This window comes from Leuciscus leuciscus (genome assembly GCF_965113295.1).
Source record: "Leuciscus leuciscus genome assembly, chromosome: 5".
Classification (NCBI taxonomy): domain Eukaryota; kingdom Metazoa; phylum Chordata; class Actinopteri; order Cypriniformes; family Leuciscidae; genus Leuciscus; species Leuciscus leuciscus.
The window spans coordinates 30,401,800-30,408,539 of record NC_138729.1 but is presented as its reverse complement, the minus strand read 5'-3'; positions in this window follow the sequence as shown (position 1 = coordinate 30,408,539).

Sequence of the window (6,740 nt, the reverse complement as noted above, 5' to 3'; positions counted from 1 at the left end):
GAAAAGTGGCACAAGTATTCACTTAACAGGATAGCAAGATCTTAAAATAAGACAAAACAGAATAGTGATATGGTTCACACAAAACACACACACATGTAGCTGCTGAAAGTCAAGGTTGACTAAGGACAGAGAAGCAGAATGCTATCAGATTTTATGCCGATGTGTCTCGTCTTTTGATATGGTTCTTCTGAAATGTGAGTAAACTGGAGTGAGTGGAGAGGTGCGATAAAGTGTAAATGAAAAGCAGAAACGGGCCAAGCAAATAAAACAGATTTATCTTAAAATCAGAGGCTCATATATCCAAGCTGACTCATTCTTTGAAAATGTTTTTGTCTCACATCACTCATCTCCTCTCTCTCACACACACACACACACACACACACACACACACACACACACACACACACACACACACACAAACAAACATGCACATATGCGTTGAGTTTCTAATGTTTTATGGGGACTTTCCATAGACAATGATTTTTATACTATGCAGACTGTATATTCTATCCCCCATACACTAACCTACCCCTAAACCTACCATCACAGAAAACTTTTTTACATTTTCAAAAGACATCATTTAAAATGATTTATAAGCAGTTTTCATCATGGGGACCAAAAATGGGACCCCACAACATAGGGAATACCCGCACAAACTAGACGAACAGTGGCGGTTCTAGGGGGGTGGCCGGGGGGGCCAGTGCCCCCGTGTCACCAAGCTTGGCCCCCCCTCTGGCCCCCCTAAATTTGGAATCGTAAAATCACACCAAACAACTGCGCATTTTATCAGTTGCGGTGCCTTCATCTATAGGCTACACTGCAGCACGACGTATATTCACATCAAATGTTAACGCAGAGGAACGGGACACTGCAGTTCACAAAAGTTCATTATTTGCATGTGCTTTAAAGCCTTGCCGGTTAAACATGTCATTCGCTGCTGATGCGCTGTTCAAATATGCGCTTTAGTGAGCGCGTACACTCGACGCGCACATGCACTAAAAGCCTGTTACTGGACTAAGTTATCTTTTGAGTCTTATATTGCGCTAATACTGTCAAATACAGACAATGTTTACACAAACAAAGTTGGTTATGTCTAAAGTGAAAGCAAACAGAGAAAATAAATTAAAATCTGCTTGTCATATGCGTGTATATTAGACGCGTCGCGTGCAGTTCTTAAAGAGACAGTTCACCCAAAACCAAACAGTTGCTGGTCCCCATTGACTTCCATACATAGTAGGAAAAAAATATTACTATGGAAGTCACAGGGGTACATCAACTGTTTGGTTACTCACATTCTTTCAAATAACGTTTATTTTCAACAGAAGAAAGAAACTTATTCAGGTTTAAAACAACTTAAGAGAGTAAATTATGACTTTTTTGGGGGAGAACTATCCCTTTAATGTTAATAAAACAACAAAACACACAGAGGAAATCATTCACTGCTCTTGACTGAGAAATTTAAGTCTGTTGTGTTTTATTTTCATATTTGTTCATTTAATTACTTTCTTCAATTCTACTGTTAAATACACCTATAGCTGAAAAAATAAAGCACTGTTTATTTAATTTGTATATTAAGTTGTGTATGTGTAATATGTATCTCTGTTCTTAATTTTTAATAACAAAGAAAATAGTGACAAAGATTTTTATTTTCGCCACTTTGGCCTAAATGTCTGCCATTCTTTTTTATTTTATATTTTGTTACCTATATTTTGTTACCTATAAGGCTTTGCTTTTAAAATAGGGACATTAGTTTGGCTGTAATGCTCAGTCACATGCAAAATAGTAAAACCAACATGAAAAAAGAATCGTGATAAAATCGTGATTTTCCTGAAAAAATAAATAAAATTGTGATATGATATTATTGCCATATCGCCCACCCCAGGTGTAAAAAAGTGCCTAGATGTGCTTAGATGCTAAAAATGTGTTATTATTGATCATTATATCACACTACAATTAAACATAATGAAACATTCATTTGAATTGAAATTGTTTTATTAGCTTAGCTAATATAATTTATTAGCTTTTTCTAGAGATTGCAGTCATGCATGACATGGTGAAAAAATTACTTGAAATAATACTGAAAATAGGTTAAGATGAATGTTAAAGGTGTGCCCCCTAAAAGCACAAGTGGCCCCTGCCTGGCCCCCCCAGTTACTGTGGTCTAGAACCGCCACTGTAGACGAATACTAAATGTTCTCTACTATCCAGATGTGTAAAAGTGATTATACTCTGCAAAGAGGACAACTGAATATCAAATATGCACCACATAGACAACAGGACAGTGATATAATGTTTTTAAAGGTAGGGTAGGAAGTTTTTCTTTTTGTTTTACTGGTTGAAACTCTCTTCACATCCTGATAGCAATCAAAAATAGATATATCTTTTATGGATGTCCCAGGCCCAAAAATTGTTCGTCCAATCATTGCATTCGGTCCAAATGCATTGATAGGATGTCCTACCTCGCGCAGATCTCACACATCATCAGCATGTTCCTTAAGGCTATGTAGAGTTGTAGAAAGACAGTAACCGAGCTCCGCAAAGAAACAGCAGCCACCTTTACAGTTCCTCCTGAACCAAAACAATGGGCTTATGCTGCTTTCACTCCATGTTGTAATTAACGAAATTACGAGATAGCAACCCACGATGTTCCACCCGGAGCTTTTCACATAATCAAACTTTCTATGGCATCAAACTTTCAATGACAACACTATCAACACCGAAATGAAATCTGCAGCAGTCAGGTTCATTATTATTGTAATGTTATGTGCTTTCAAAGCTAGCTTGTGAGCCTCCCCAACATTGCCTACCCTACCTTTAAGTGTGAGACGTAGAGCAGCTGTGGCAATGTGATCTCATAAAGAGTGAATTTATGATTTTATCTCTCTGACTAGACAGGGGGGTGAGCTCACAGCGTCTCGGTTCAGTTGAGTTTATATACATTGGGGTCCAAAAGTTTGAAAATCTGGGCTTCAAAATCTAATTTGAATATGAATATATATATATATTTTTTTAAATAAAACAGTAATAAAAGATAAATATATATATATTTAAAATTCTCTTTTTATATAAAAATATAATTTATGATTTTTTTCTTTTTATATAGTTTGTAAAAAAAAAAATCAGAAAAAATACTAAAATATGTTATTTTACTCTACTGTATGTATATCTAAATGATCTTTGAAAGAAATGATTAAATTCTTTAAAAAAATAGAAAACAGCTATTGTACTAATATTTCACAATATTACTACTGTATTTTTTATCAAAGTAATGCAGATCAAATAAATGGTGTGTAAGAGAGTTCTTTCAAAAACATAAAATTATTCTTACTGTCCACAAACATGTAAATAATATTGTATACATTTCCTCAATGACATAACTATTGCTGTTACTAGTAACTAATTGCTGGTATTAGAATTATATGTATCCCGCATGCCTAAAGACAGTTCAATCCAAGGAAAAGTGAATCGTACATACGAAAAAAAAAAAAAAAATGTATGCTGAAAGTGTATCAAATGAAAAAAAACCTTCTGCTCATCTCATAAAATATTAAATTCAGTGTTAGAAACAAGTAGGCTCTTCAATATAATTCTTCAATGAATGTTGATACATTGTATGATTTGCTGGCCGATTGGTAAAACATGAAGTATTCTCCCCACATCTGACTGCAGGAAAACTTCCACTGAAGATATCAAACAAAAAACAAACAAATATGCAGCTTTGTGTGATGTGGATGAGAATGCTGTTTGAAATAATCTCAAATACAAAGAGGAAAATTCAGAGGAAGAAAGATAGACAACACCCTCCCTGACTAATGGAACAGTCACTGGAGCATGAAGGTAAAGGCAGAGCGCACAATATATAAGACTGATAGAATTATCCTGCCACAACAAAACACAATGTGAGATTAACTCATGAATTGGAGATGGTCTTGAAAATACACAAAGGGGGGAGGAGATGGACTGATGTTAAAAATAAGGAAAGGTCAGGCTTTTGTGGCAACGAGACATTGATAATAAAAATGAGAATGTCTATTTGTGTGGGAGTGTGTGTTGGACTTTCACAAGGTCATGAACAGGTATTTCTGCCGAGAAAAATCTTTTTCTTTAGTTTGAGAAACAAGTTTAATAACAACTGATTGGCCTGTTGTAATCAAGGGGTTCAGGTTTAAGACCGCAAAAAGTGCCATCGAAAATTAGCTGTGTAATTTTTTTGCAAGCAACATACAGTACAGTAGGTCTATATATCACTAATATTTCATTATACTACCAGAGCATGAATATTTCCCTCCCTGATGCCACAGCTCATGATAGTTGCTTCTCAAGGGTTTGGGACTGTTCTTTTCATGCCATCATTCATTGTCATGACGTAAAGTGTGCAGCTTCAGAGAGATTAGTTTAGTCATTTAAAGCTCAAAAAGTCATGAGCAAAGATAATAGATTTCAAATCCTGTAGTTTCTGAGCCAGCATGCCACTTTTTTATGGACCTCTTTGCGCTATGACAAATTTCAACCCACTGATATTGAAATGTCATTTTAATTGCTGCCTTAAATTTTCAAGTAAGATAAAAGTTACATCCTGCAGTGAATGTTCATTGCCGTTTTACAACCTGTTTGAATTTAATTACTGATAAATCAAATCAAATTGAAACTATCAAAACTCATTAAAAGAGTAGAAATGACGAGTTAAATGGCCTCAGACAGGGTCTATTGAACAGGACTACAGTTAGAAGTCATTACTTATTCAATAATTCAATTTTGAGAAGTCTGTGTTCGTTGACCCAAGAAAAGTAAAATCAAATTATATTATTATTTTAAAACAGTTAAGAAAAAAGAGTGCAGCTGTGTGTGTATACCATACAATTACATCCTCGCCACAAAACCATCAGTCCATGCAAAAAAGATTTTATACTGTATAACAGCATGAATTGTCTGGACTAATGTAGTGTCATGCTATTGGCTGATATCAGTTGTTCCTGCTGTTGAAATAAGCAAAAGGATGGAGAGTCGCCAAACACACAGGGCAAAAACTACCTTCTAATCTCGGGGTGTACATTACCATTGTAATCGGCACACACCATCCATTGCTAGTCAAAGCCAGTGTGACCACCTAAATCCAACCTTCAGAGTCCTCACTTTGTGCTGGGACTCATAATTGCACCCATCCCGTTTGTGTGTGTGTGATTGACAGTCCTCTGTCTAAACGGCCCTGTGCCACCCTGTGCTCCCTGCGGGCTGAGATTCGCTCATTAAGCGCATGTGTGTGACAGGCTGGCCGTGATCTATTGCTCTGGGCTGCCTGGCCCATGGCGCCTGGAGATTTATAGACTCATAAAAGGACCCTCAGCCCCCCCCGCTACCTGAAGAGAGAGATGGAGGAGACAGAGAGAAATGGTGTATGTCAATGACAGGAAGTTCTAGAAAAGAAGTTAGGGAAACCTTAAAAAGAAACAAGTCTGCACTTAAATGTATAGTTCATTTTCAAGTGCAAATGACATATTAAGCTGACAGCGTATGATGAACTCAAAATGCCCTCGGAAAACAATACACAAGAGCGCTCCTTCATTAGAGCTGTTGTGTGAGTGTAGGTGACCGTCAGGCCGCCACAGGCCCCTCTAATTGCAGAGGACTCTCTCTCTCTCTCTCTCTCTCTCTCTCTCTCCTTCATGAATGCAAAGGTCCAAAATAGACAGGTGTGATGCTGCATGTAATGATTGGTGGACGAAGGAACATTGTTATAGCAAGAGGGGAGGAGAGGTGATCAGATACGCTCTCTTCACCCGTAAGCCATATAATGACGAAAGATGTGGAAAAAATTTAGATAAAAGAGACAGAGAGTAGTCATTTTCATAATGCTACACTGAGTTTTGTCCGATACCAGTTGTTTTCACGATCACTCGCCCATGGAATTAGACCTTTGATGGTTTAAGTCAATGACAAATCCCCCCCAAAAAAGGATCAAATTAATTTTATTAAATACATCTGTGAACTTTCTCATTATTATTATTTAAATATATAATATCAAGGCAAAAATTATTTTGTTTTACAAATACCATGAATAAATAATTCATTAAAATTCGTTTTTTGAGAAATCACACTACATGACATTGACTTGGCTAACAAAGGTTTTTCAAATATTAACAAACAGTGAAATAGCTTTGTTAAAATATATTTATTTAGAAATTAATAATACAAGATTATACTGAATTATTTTCAATAATTGGATTGGAAATACTCCGACATGTAGTGTGGTTGCATGAATTGGATACTGCAATGTATTTTTAAGTAAACTAATGCTGCCTTCATGTGTTATCGGAAATGTCTCCCACTTCTGAAATGGTGATTATGAGCTTGTCCATGTCGCATTCAAGTGCATTGTTGTATGTATAAAACATACAATACGCTTCAAATGATTATTCATATATGTAAATATGCACTATTTTAACAACAAGTCAAGGCGATGTAGCTGTTGTCAAAAAAAACTAATAAAGAATACCAGTCACAGCAGCAATCGTTCTCCCCTCCGCCATTTTTAAACTTTATGGTACACCCAACTCTGGAACTTGGGTGTCAAAATTATCCCAGAGTTTCCCAGTGGTAAATACGACTTGAGAGGACGTTCATGTCCAATTTTCAACTAGGAAACTCGTATTAACGATAATTCCGATACCATGTGAATATTCTGAGTTCAGTACAAGTTAAGCTTAATCAACTGAATTTGTGGCAAAATGTTTATTGCCAAC